The sequence below is a fragment of the Panthera leo genome, chromosome A1 (genome assembly GCF_018350215.1).
Source record: "Panthera leo isolate Ple1 chromosome A1, P.leo_Ple1_pat1.1, whole genome shotgun sequence".
In the NCBI taxonomy this organism is placed as follows: Eukaryota; Metazoa; Chordata; class Mammalia; order Carnivora; family Felidae; genus Panthera; species Panthera leo.
Window position 1 is genome coordinate 6,547,868 of NC_056679.1, and position 12,782 is coordinate 6,560,649.

General features: G+C 48.3%; 1 pseudogene; it reads left to right on the forward strand.

Annotated features, from left to right (window-relative positions):
- Positions 1–5,845: 5,845 nt before the first annotated feature.
- On the forward strand, positions 5,846–10,663 carry LOC122228820 (annotated as a pseudogene).
- Positions 10,664–12,782: the final 2,119 nt, after the last annotated feature.

Below are 12,782 nucleotides of genomic sequence, written 5' to 3' on the forward strand. Positions count from 1 at the left end.
TCCTTTGATTCTATGATTATTTCAAAATAAAGAGCTAAAAGACATCTCGTAGGGTCAGAAACCAAGGACGTGTTTAAAAAAAAAAACGTACACTGATGATAGCATGTCAGGGGACACAGAGGCCAACAGAAAGAGCCCTCGATGGCCGAAGCTGGAGCCATTTGAGTAACAAAATAAATAAAGTAGTGTTGGATTATGACTTGAAGTATGAAATTAATATCCATTAGTTCATATTAATATAAATAAGTGAGTGCAAAATAAATACATGGAGAGAAGAGACAAATCTCTAAATAATTTCTGTAGATAGGAGAAGTCTGAGAAGCTGTCACAGCCAGGAGGAGCCTGAGGAGACATGCCAAGCGAATGTAACGTTGGGATCCCGGAACGGCAAAGGGTCATTAGGTGACAGCTAAGGCAACCTGAATGAGTCATGAACGTCGGTTAATAATAACGAATCCAGGGGCACCTGAACGAGGCGCCTGGGTGGCTCCGTCGGTTAAGCATCCAACTTTGGCTCAGCTCATGATCTCACGGTTCATGGGCTCAAGCCCTGTGTCGGGCTCTGTGCTGACAGCTCAGAGCCTGGAGGCTGCTTTGGACTCTGTGTCTCCCTCTCTCTCTGCCCCTACCCCCTCATGCTCTGTCTCTCTCTCTCTCTCTCAAAAATAAATAATAAACATTAAAAAATTTGTCAAAATAATAATAACGGGTCTACACTGATTCATTAATTCTAACAGATGCACCACACCATTGTAAGATGTTAATGGTGGGTTGGGGATATGGAGACTCTCTGTACTCTCTCCTCAGTTTTTTTAAATAAATCTGAAACTGTTTTAAAAACATTAAGTGTATTACCAAACACAAGCTTAAAAAAGTAAAGCTTTGATACATAGCTTTTGAGTAACTACTATGAAGCAGGCACTTTCCTAACAATTGTTTGGTCGAAATCGTCCAAACAGTGGGAATGTTAGCTTTCGCTATGTTTCACTGAAATGAGACCCTGGAGCTCCGAGAGGTCAGTTTTCTGGGATCCCCCAGTTGGGAAGTAGCTAAGCTGGGATGGGTCCTCAGGTCTTCTGACTTTCATCCCATGGCTTTTCCCATTATGCCACCCAAGAATCTGAGGAAAGGTGGTTATTCAGTTATGGTGTGGAGACCAATTACCAGAATGCTCTATGAACCAGAACTCCCCATCCCTCAACCATGCACAGCTTTGTCTTCCCTACAGGACTCAACCCAATTCCCTAACCTTTGCATAAGCAAGTTCTAATGATCACATCCATTCAGGACTGGAGGCATCGTTTGCTCCACGCTAGGGATGGAGAAAGAGACTCAGAGAGGTAAAGTAACCTGCTCACGGTCACTCAGCTAGTGGGAGGTCAGGATTCAAATGCAAAGCTTGCATTCTTCCCTGTAAGCAATGGCTTGAACAGCCAGCAGGCCCCCACCGAGGAATTTCACACAATCCCAGATAGAGCTGTGATTCCTTGGTCTTTCCTCTGGCCGCCCTTTGTTTTCCAGGGACAATTAGCGAGGACGGACTCAGTTTCATCTAGTGAGGAAAATCTTCGCAATATTTTTGTAAAAGGGAAGAGGAGAGTCGGTGCACTGCCATTCCAGGGGGCATGATAGAATCCCTCTTATAAATCCACATTATAAACCATGTCGGCAAAATGTTACCAGCAACCCCACTGTCCCCACGCCTGCTCTGACGACGACAGACGTGGTTAATCAATCCCTAGCGCTTGCCATGGGAGCCTGGACTCAGCCTGACAAGCCCTCCGGGCAGTCACCATTAATCCTCAGAGCCGATCCTGAGATGAAATCCCTCTCCCTCCCAGCGATGGGCACCGGCACACTTTTACACGGTTTTTTGACGTTCGAAAAACAAGGTGAGAGCGTGCAGCTACTTGCTAATTGCATTGGCAGCTGGTGCTACAGTCACCGCACAGAATCATTTCTTTAGCCTTTCATTAGGATGCACCCAAGCACATTCTCGATCGCAGCGCCCCTGTGCTTGGGGAAGGGGCAAACCACCGAACGTCTAGCCTGCTGCGCCATGATGCCCCTGTGCCTCCTCTGGGCAAAACCAGGAGGGAGGCTGCCCATGGGCTTTGTAGGCCAGCCACCCATGGGAAGCATCACGAAGGTTTATCCTTGCTAGAACACTCTGGCAATTGTAAGAACTGATGCCTGCAGGATGAGGCTTTCTGTTTTGTTCCGGACTGTGGCCTTGTCACAGCAGCAACCACAGAAAGCAATCACCTACAGGCTCAGGAACAAGCCAGAAAATGACCTTGTGACCCCTGCCCCCTTGCTGACCAAATCAGGCCCAGGGGATCAATAACAGTGGGAAGTCTGGGGGTGTTGATCACGGACAGCACACATTATTCTAAAATACAAAGCCAAATTACTCAAGACTAGTACTGATGGGAATTTGCCAGCCCTGATGGGAGCTAAAAAGAAAATCGTTAGTCCATAATGCTTCGAAGTAGCTCACAAATTGTGTGTTAGCTTAACTCAAGTTTACTAACATTTTTGCTCTGCTTAGAGCCATGTTTCCTCCTTCTGTGGGTTCCCACAGCTCAAGACTGAGGCCCCACGTAACATAAATACATAAATACAGGGACGTGCTCTTTGCTACGCAAGTAAACGTTTCCCCAGGGCAGCGGGATGGCCAGGTGTTTGGAGACATAGTGTCCCACATCTTTTCATTCGCCAAGATGTTATCGCTGTTCTGCCACAGTCCTGTGTCCCTGGGAAGCAAAGAATGGGCAGTCATTTCCCTCCCCTTCTCCACATGCATGCGCGCGCGCGCGCGCACACACACACACACACACACGCACAGAGGCGTGCGCGCGCGCGAATACAGGGGCACTGAATTCTCTTGACCAACTGGAGAAAAGAAGCAGATGGACAGACTGGCCCCTGCCCTCCCCCACGCCCTTCTGTGGAATGCTTTGGTCCACCTAGAACTGCACAATTTTCTCTACCAGGCTGGATAAGTCCTGGAGATGCTCGTTAATGTTCCGAGAAAGTGAGCATCTCAAATCCCCTTTGACACTGGGGGTTAAGTGAAAGATACCAGAGACCTGAGCAGCAGAGAGAGGACACCGGCCCCTGTCCTGCGCTGTCCTTCTGGCTCCCTGCACTCGCCAGCCTGGGACGTACAACGGGCTTCGTGGAAAGGACACGCCCGCCTCAGAGTGCACCTGACTTCCATACTTTCCAAAGACCTCGTATCATCAGTTTGTCACCAGCCAACGTGGACCATCCGTTAGTAAAGTTTTGGTCCACCTTAGAGATCTCACATTTTTATAACCCAGACATGGCTGCCTGGTTGAGGCACCAATTTTGGATCAATCCATTCATTTACTCATTCACTCAACAAGTATTTATTCAGCATCTACTCTGTGCTAGGTACTGGGGGTTCACCAACAATTAAGAGACACTGTCCCACTCTCACAGAGGTTGGTGGCCCAATCAGTTGCAGTCAGGGTAACAGGACTCGTTCTGATTGACACATGGTGCACGCCGTGACAAATTGGGGCTAGAAACCCACCTGTGGTCACTTTGTCAAAGGAGGTCATGGCCAAGGTGGGGATTTCAGGCTCATGAGCATCTCACCTGTACACCAGAGAGGAAGCTCTCTACTCTCCTTTCCACCCACTCCAGAAAACTAGGATGCTGTGATGTTCTGGGGATGGTGTGTATGTGTGTGGGGGGGGATCTTTGGAATCACACAGCCTTGGCCCAAGTCCCAACTCCCCCTTCTCTATCAGTGTGCCCTTGGACAAGTCACCTGGCTGCTCTAAGTTTTAGTTTCCTTGTCTGAGATGTGGGGGTGATAACCACAGCTATTTCATAATGTTGAGAATTAAAGACATTAATAAAGGCACTAACAGACAGTGAGAACTCTGTAAATATTAGCTTTTATTCCCACAAACGGGCAAGTGCTCAGGGCTCACATATTCCTGGATGTGAGCCGTAGAAGAACAACAGGAACATTCATGGAGCGAGGGAGGCAGGCCTTGAGGTAGCAGGAGTCACCTAAAGCAGCCAGGTAGGGCTCAGACTGTCCTATTGTCCTTTCCTGTAGGCGGCTGGATCCCATGGGACACAGCAGCCCAAGGGGCCTCACGCTGACATAGCGCTTACCACAGACACAGCTGAGCGTTGAGACCACAGGAGGAAATACAGAAGCGTGCCTCCCCCAGACCACATCCAGGCAACTGCCAGGCGCAAAGGTTGGTATGTAAGGGCAGGCGGCCAGCAAGCGAGACCCTGGGGGCTATGTTTCTGGACAAGACCGCTGATTTAATGAACATGTTTGTTCGCGTTTGGATTTTACTGGTACAGTCAGAAATGAGAATAATTCTTAGGGCACCTAGGTGGGCTCATCGGTCTGCAACCAACTCTTGATTTCGGCTCCGGTTGTGATCCTGCAGCTGGTGAGTTCGAGCCCCGCGTCAGGCTCTGCGCTGCGCTGTTGGGATTCTCTCTCTCCCTCTCTCTCTCTCTCTGTCCCTCCCCTGCTTGCGCCGTCTCTCTCTCTCTCTCTCTTCCCCTGCTTGTGCCCTCTCTCTCTCAAAATAAGTAAATAAATAAACATTTTTTTAAAAATGAAGATAATTAGGGGCGCCTGGGTGGCTCAGTCGGTTAAGCGGCCGACTTTGGCTCAGGTCATGATCTCGCGGTCCGTGAGTTCGAGCCCCGCGTCAGGCTCTGTGCTGATGGCTCAGAGCCAGGCTCTGTGCTGATGGCTCAGAGCCAGGCTCTGTGCTGATGGCTCAGAGCCTGGAGCCTGCTTCGGATTCTGTGTCTCCCTCTCTCTCTGCCCCTCCCCCGTTCATGCTCTGTCTTTCTCTGTCTCAAAAATAAATAAACATTAACAAAAAAAGTTTAAAAATGAAGATAATTAGATTCGCGTTTTATGGTGAGGGGGCAAACAACTCATTTTTACTCTGTGGAAACGCGCAACCCACGTGAAACACCAAGACAGTTTCCAAATCATTTTGCCGCCTCTGCCTGTGAGCCAACTCTTTCCACGGCAGGCGCGTGACAGAACACCCCACACCTCTAGGTCGTCGGAAGCCAAAGGGATGGACGGGCTGCGTCCCCCTCGCTGAACTGGGGTCCGTGGGGTTTAGCCCCTTGCCTGGGACCTGCCCCTCCGCTGGCGCGTTTGCATCCCTCTGCCCAGCTCCGTGCCAGGATCCCGAGCCCTTGTCCAGTGTCCCAGGACATCCGCAGGGGACAGCCACCTCTCTCCCCTCCCCGCACCGGTGGCCTGCCTGAGCAGGTGGCCCCGCAGAGTTCCCTAACAGGTGTCTCTGTCCATGGTACTCACTGTGGCTGTGAGTGGAGCAGCCAAGTCTGTTAGGGGCCTCGGCAGAGAAGGGAAAAGCAGGAGGAGAGCTGAGACTCATCCCAGATTTCAGAAGGACCATCGCATCTCCTTCTGCCAGCTGTTCCCCTCCTGCACTATTTCTGCAGCCGGCGAGCCCCAAGGCACAGTGTGTGAAGTTCAAATCTGTTTCTGTGCTGTCAGACCAAGCCTGGGAAGCCGACGAGTGAGAGCACGCTCTGAGATGTGTGGTGCTTTACAAAAGCACCCAGTCAAGTGTACCCGGGGCCCCCGGCGTAGATGAAAGCCGATGTCAACCATTTGTGTGAACTGAGTCTCCGGCCGGAGACAGGAGAGCTGGGGTGTTAGGGACACCCGGCCAAAGCCCCACTCTCGGAAAAGTAGGGCCAGGAGTTGAATTCGGCGCCCCACTCGGCTGCAGCAAGGGCTCTCCATCCGGGCTGCCCAGGCCGGCCACAGGGGACCGGCAGGTCCCCGATGGGTGACTTCTCCCACCTGGTCAGGTGGGCTCCTGACGATCTCACACACACTTACTGGGAGGTGGCTTGGTTTGTGCCTCATGAGCGGTGGGCAAGAGGAAGCCACTCAGATGTGGGGCATGAGACACGTGCGGGCTTGCAGACCCCTTAGACACGTGATTTTCCTCTGTCCCAGCCACACTGAACTGAAGAACCCTTATTATTCTGTGGAGTCATCCTCCTCATCCCGCGAGCATGTTCGAGACACAGAGGATAATTCCCAGCTGCTGATGCGACAGCCGTAGATATTCTCTAAGCCCGGTTCTTTCTTGGGCAGGACTCAGGGCCCTCCCCCTGAGTCAGCGGAGCCCTTCCCCTCCCCCCCAACAGAGAGGCCCCTCCTCCTTTTATTGTCACACGTCTGCAGGTGTAAGACCGGGGGCTCTTCCCTCTCAGTGTTAAAAGGGCCTCCTTGGCTTGGTTTAGAAGGAAGGACCCGGGTAGCCAGTTGGGTCTTTCACCACAGATAAGGAATAATGAATGTTATTCAGTGTGAAAATGACGACAATTCTTCACCTGTCAGATTCAAAGGGTTTAAAAATAGCAGCGACCCTCAGGGTGTCATGGGGACAGCTGGGACCCTGAGAGCCATCGTCAGTCAGGCAGGGAGGTGGCAGGAGGGAGCCAGCCAGGCACAGCCGGAGAAGTGCTGGAGCGCCCTTGGGGTGGAAGGACTTTCTCCTTGGGGCCCTGACCTTGGAACAAGGCCTAGCTGCCTGACTTCCCTTTTAGAAGAGCATTGGCAGGCCCACCGTTACCCACTCCCGCGAGGAAGATAAACAGAAACAGCTTCTCCACACACAGCCCCGTGGAAGTGTCTGGGTTTCGGAGAGCATTCGGAGACCATTTGTAAAATGAAGGGCTGGAGGGAGGTTCTGGAAAGAACATGGGATCTGGAGTCAGATGACCCGGAATTGAATTAGATGGCACCAATAATTTTCCACACGGTCTAGGTGGTTAACCTGGCCTCTTGAAGTCTCAGCTTCCCTGTGTGCATTTGGAGGATGGGACTTCTCCCCTCACGGGGATTCAGTGAGACAATTCTACAGGAACCCCCTGTTTTCTTTACCGTTTCTCTACCTTCGACAACCACCAGCCCGTGAGAGCAGGGGCTGTTTCTCTTTATCACCACCGTTGCCCTGTGATTGGAACAGAACCCAGTGCCTGGTCATGGCTCACTGTGTATGGAGTAGCCAGTCTGATCTTCCCTAAGTAACTCTTGGTTTTATGAAAACAGGTACAGATTAAAAAAAAAATTTTAACGTCCGTTCAACCAATGCTCAGTCTCCTTACTGGTCGGCAACTGGAAAGACACACCCAAAATCTCTACTTTAGTGGAACCTCATAGTTGCTCCCTCTCACTGAGGACCCTGCTTCCCAACCCTGATCAGACACCTGGTCTACCCGACTGCAGCACACTTCCAGGGACCAGTGTTCCTCAATGGGCTGGTGCTCCCACCTTTGAATGTGCAGTTGAGGTGCCCAGGGAGCACTGCGGTGGCTTCCAGAAAGCCAGACCCCAACCGCCTGACCCTCAGACCTTCCCTGATGGGTCTGGCCCTTCTTCCTAGATCCCACTTCCAAAGAGGAAAAGAAGGTAATCGTCTGGTGGTGTGTAAATCACTCTGTTGACAACACATCTGGTTATTGGGACGATGAGGGCATTTAAAAATTCTCAAGAGAGCGTGTGTGGCTAGATCCCAAATCCTCAGCTCAGACTGAGACCCTTGGAGTGGAACCAAGAATGGTGACCATACAGGCCCTGACTCTGGTCCCCGAGGGGACCCAAAGACTACACCCAAAGACTTGCACCCAAAGACTACAGATAGGCTTCCAGCATCTCATTAGTTCTCGACCTCATTGCCTCCTCGCCAAGCCCTCTGAGGGGCCTGGAGTAAGTCTCAGAGGGGGCTTCCTGGAAGCATCTCCACCATCAGCTACCCAGCTGAGAGATGAAAAGGTCAAAGGGCTCCCGGTGCAGAGCCCGGGTAAGAAGTTCCCATTCTAAGAATTACAAGGTGGTTGGCTTTGGGGAGGAGGGCACGTGAGGAGGAAAGGTCTGTGCCTGGATTGAACGGACACTGGCAAGCCCGAGACAAAAACATCAACACCTCCAGATGGGGTTAGGAACTGTGGCTTCTACAAACTCAACCAAATTCGCACCTCTTGTGTCTCAGAGTCTTGTGTCGTTAAGGTGCAGGGAGAGCAGATTATCTCTCCCCCTGCGGTGTACCAGCTATACCTACCCCCTGCTCACCCAAGTGGGGGGCTCAGATGGACTCATGCTCTTAACCTCCACTCGAGTTTTCAGCCTCACTCCAGCAGGCTGCTTATTTGTATCCAGGGCCAACGAGTTTTCAGGGAGAAGCAATTTTCTCCCGGGAGCTACACACGTTGACCTGTAACAGACGAGTAACACACCACAGTGTCTGGATTAAAAAATAAAACAGAGGGGGCTCCTGGGTGGCTCAGTCGGTTGAGCGGCCGACTTCGGCTCAGGTCACGATCTCACAGTTCGTGGGTTCGAGCCCCGCGTTGGGCTCTGTGCTGACAGCTCGGAGCCCAGAGCCTGCTTCGGATTCTGTGTCTCCTTCTCTCTCTGCCCCTCCCCTGCTCGCACTCTGTCTCTCGCATTGTCTCAAAAATAAGTAAACATTAAAAAAAATAAAACAGAGAGTCACAGTTCCATCTTCAGTACTGTCCTGCCAGGGTGCCAGTGGTTCTTTATTACCAACCACTGAGGACGACCAGAGTCTGCCCATTATCTTTCTTTCTGGAAAAACTAGCACCGTTCAGACACAGATGGGAGCTAAAGAACAAAAACAGCTCCCCCCCAAAAAAAACTGATGGAGACACTTAAAAGGCTGAAGATTTTCCATCAATCTTTCTCAGTTTCTTTTAAAAATCAAAGCACAATCTGTTTGCTTCAAAGGTGGCGTCTCCATAGCTTTCTCAGTGTCATAATCTGAATGTAGATGAAAGGAAGATACTAGGTTTGTGCTCTGTCTCCTTCCTTCCTTGAGGTAATAGGTCACCAGTGATAAACAGGTGTACTCAATGATTCTGTCAAAGGTAAGATGTTGAGACTTAACATTGTTAAAATGGCAATATTTCCCAAATTACTCTACCGATGCAAAATCCTAGCTGGCTTTTCTTGAAGAAATTGACAAACTGATCCTAGAAGTCATATGGGCCCAAAGAGCCAAAATAATCATGAAAAGAACAGCTGGTTGGGAGGACTGACATTTCCTGATTTCAAAACTTACTACAAAGCTGTCGCGATCAAGACAATGCTCTACTGGTATAAGGACAGACACATTAATAGACTAGAACTGAGAGTCCAGAAATAAGCCCTTACGTTTATGGCCAATGTGCTTTTGACAAAAATGACAAGATAATTCATTGGGGGAAAGAATAGTCTTTTCCACAATAATGCTGAAGCAACTTGGTATCCATATACAAAGGAATGACCTTGGACCCTTACCTCACACCATACACAAAGAATCAACTCAAAAAGAGATCGTTAGAGGGGCACCTGGGTGGCTCAGTCAGTTAAGCGTCTGACTTTGGCTCAAGCCATGATCTCACAGCTCATGAGTTCAAGCCCTGCATTGGGCTCTGTGCTGACAGCTTGGATTGTTTCAGATTCCTTCTCTCTCTCTCTCTCTCTCTCTCTCTCTCTCTCTCTGCTCCTCCCCTGCTTGTGTGCACTCTCTCTGTCTCTCTTTCTCTCTCAAATATAAATAAAAAAATTAAAAAAAAAGAGATCATAGACCTAAATGTATGAGCTAGAACTATAAAACCCTTACAAGAAAGCACAAGAGTAAGCCTTAATGACCTGGGTTTGGCAATGTTTTCCTAAATATGACACTAAAAGCACAAGAAACAAAAGAAGTAGGTACATTGGACCTCATCAAAACTAAAAACATTTATAATTCAAACAATACCAACAAGAAAGTACAAAAAGGGAAAGACGGCAGAGCAAGAGCGAAGAAGCAAGATCCCTTTGGTTCTAGAAAATCTGAAAAAAGAAAAAAAAAAAGGAAGGCTTACCAAGCCTTCAAAGCCACTCAAGCAAAGCAGACACTTTTGAAAAAGGAGGAGCAGAAGAAGGGAAAAAGGAAAGAGGTCAAGTTTAAGTGACTGGGATTGTTGCTACACAATTCCTGGCAGCAATAACGTGACAAGGCGCACCGAAGATGATGACTAAAAGTGAAGCTTCATGTCTTCCAAGTGCCAGATAAGCATCCTGTGGCCTTTGTTGTTGCATCCAGAGGGTTAATGGGGTGATTTTACTGGTGCGGAGGCTCATTGCAAGCCTTCCCCTTGAAGAAGATCTTCAATGATGTCTTCATCAGTGATGTCTTGTCAAAGACAAGTGATGTCTTGTCAAAGTGATCCCCCAGACCATAAAAACGCTACAGATAGTGGAACCTTATGTGACCCGGGGATTTCCAAATCTGAAGTCTGTCTGAGAACTCATCTTGAAACGTAGATGAGCCAAGGTCAAGAATAAAAGCATCTCTCTGATAGATTACAGTGATCTATTTTCCCAGGGGAGCACCTGGGAAAGTTTGGTGTTATTTGTTTAGAAAACCTCAGTCATGAGATTGCCTTTTCAGGGAATAGTTTCCAGGTAACCTCAGGTCTCTTGCAACCTGTCCATCTCTCAGTGGCCCATCATGCTATGGAGAACAGAGGGGCCTTCCTCAAGAGGATGGGCTCACCTGGCTCTCAAGGTGAACACATCAGTCGGCTCATTCAGCAGCTGAACTAGACCCCGATTTTCTGAAACAGTGAGTTGGAAGCATGCGTTTTTGCTTTGGGGAATTCTTATACAGTACCTTCAAAGAATATTGTTTTCTGCTATGTCTTCAGAAGCTGCAGGGAATGGGTCAGGGAAAAGATGATGACGTCCCTAGCGTCTTCTTCCATCGGCTTCCCATCACAGCCCAGCTCCAAGGGAAAGTTCCAGTGTGTTTTCCATATTGGCTGCCACTGGCACTTCTGAAATCAGCAAAGGACTCCTGCCATAGAGGGGGGTCCTGCTTTGTCACATCTCTTATCCTGGGGTTTAATGTTGGTGGATGAATACCCAAACATGAATTCAAGACAGCAGTGGACCAAGCCCAGGGGTATACTTGGAAGCTGGGGGTTCCTAAGGCCTTGTTTTGGAGAGAACTTGAAATACAATCAGAAAGAAGAGAGAGAGAGAGAGAGAGAAAAAAGACAGCCCATGGATTCAGAGACAATACTTGCAAATCACTTCTTAATGGACTTGTATCCAGAATATGTAAAGAATTCTTACAACTCAATAACAAGAAGATGAATTTGTTCATCAAAATCATATGCCACTTCAAAAATGGGCAGAGGAGGGGTGCCTGGGTGGCTCAGTCGGTTGAGCGTCTGACTTTGGCTCAGGTCATGATCTGACTCGTGGGTTTGAGCCCCACGTCAGGCTCTGTACTGATGGCTCAGAGTCTGGAACCTGTTTCAGATTTTGTGTCTTCTTCTCTCTTTGCCCCTCCCCTGCTCATTCTCTGTCTCTCTCTCTCTCTCTCTCAAAATAAACAAACATTTAAAAAAATTTTTTTAATAAATGGGCGAAGGATATGAACAAACACGTCTCCAAAGAGATATATGAAGAAGGTCAATATGTACATGAAAAGATGCATAATATTATTAATCATTAAGGAAATGCTAATCAAAACCTCAGTGAGGTACCTCTTCACACTTAATAAGATGGTTATAATAAAAAAAGAGACAATAACAAGAATGTGGAGAGATTGAAACTCTCCTACAATGCTGATGAGAATATAAAATGGTGCAGCTACTTTGGAAAACAGCAATCCCTCAATAAGTAAACATGCAGTTGCCCTGTGATATCATCATGAGAACTTCTCACCTATGCACCTATTGAATTGCTTTTAAATTCGGGGCACCTGGGTGGCTCAGTCGGTTAAGCGTCTGACCTCGGCTCAGGTCACGATTTCTCAATTCGTGAGTTCGAGCCCTGCATCAGGCTCTCTGCTGTCAGTGCAGAGCCTGGAGCTGGCTTCTCATTCTGTGTCTCCCTCTCTCTCTGCCCCCTCCCCACTTGTGCTTTGTCTCTCTTCCTCTCTCAAAACTAAATAAACATTAAAAAATTTTTTTAAATTATATTTTAATGAAAATAAGTTTATTTACTATGCATATGCATACATACATATATGCATATGCAACCCTTTAAAAATGCCATTTGCCAGTGTATTATACATAATCTAAAAGTAATAAATGATTCAGAGGGTGATTTCTTATCAGTCATTATTATTCCATCCATGAATCCATTAATTCCATTAATCCACTCCAATCCGTTCCATTAATCACAGATACGTCCAGCTCTTCTCAGGCTCAGACAAGAATTGACATAGACTGACACTTAACAAAGAGTCTACTTTCTTATGCATCATCTTTTAGGAGGCTAAAACGTGAATCTTGAGTTTGAAGGATTTCTCTTAAAAAAAATTTTTTTTTAGTCTTTATTTTTGAGAGAGAGCGCACGCGCAAGCAGGAGAGGAACAAAGAGAGAGGGAGACACAGAATCCGAAGCAGGTTCCAGGCTGTGAGCTGTCAGCACAGAGCCCAATGCGGGGCTGGAACTCACGAACTGTGAGATCATGACCTGAACCAAAGTCGGCCGCTTAACCGACTGAGCCACCTGGGCGCCCCTTGAAGGATTTCTCTTAAATCCTTGGTTTCCTATTTATGTTGACTTCCTGCCACCCTGATGTTCACCAATCTCAATGGCTTTCCTCATTACGGCTGCTATTTCCGTTACCTGGTCAGCCTGGGCTCGTAATATCTTAGAATGATGCTCATTAAATTTCCTTATTATACCAAGGTCATCCTTTCAACTA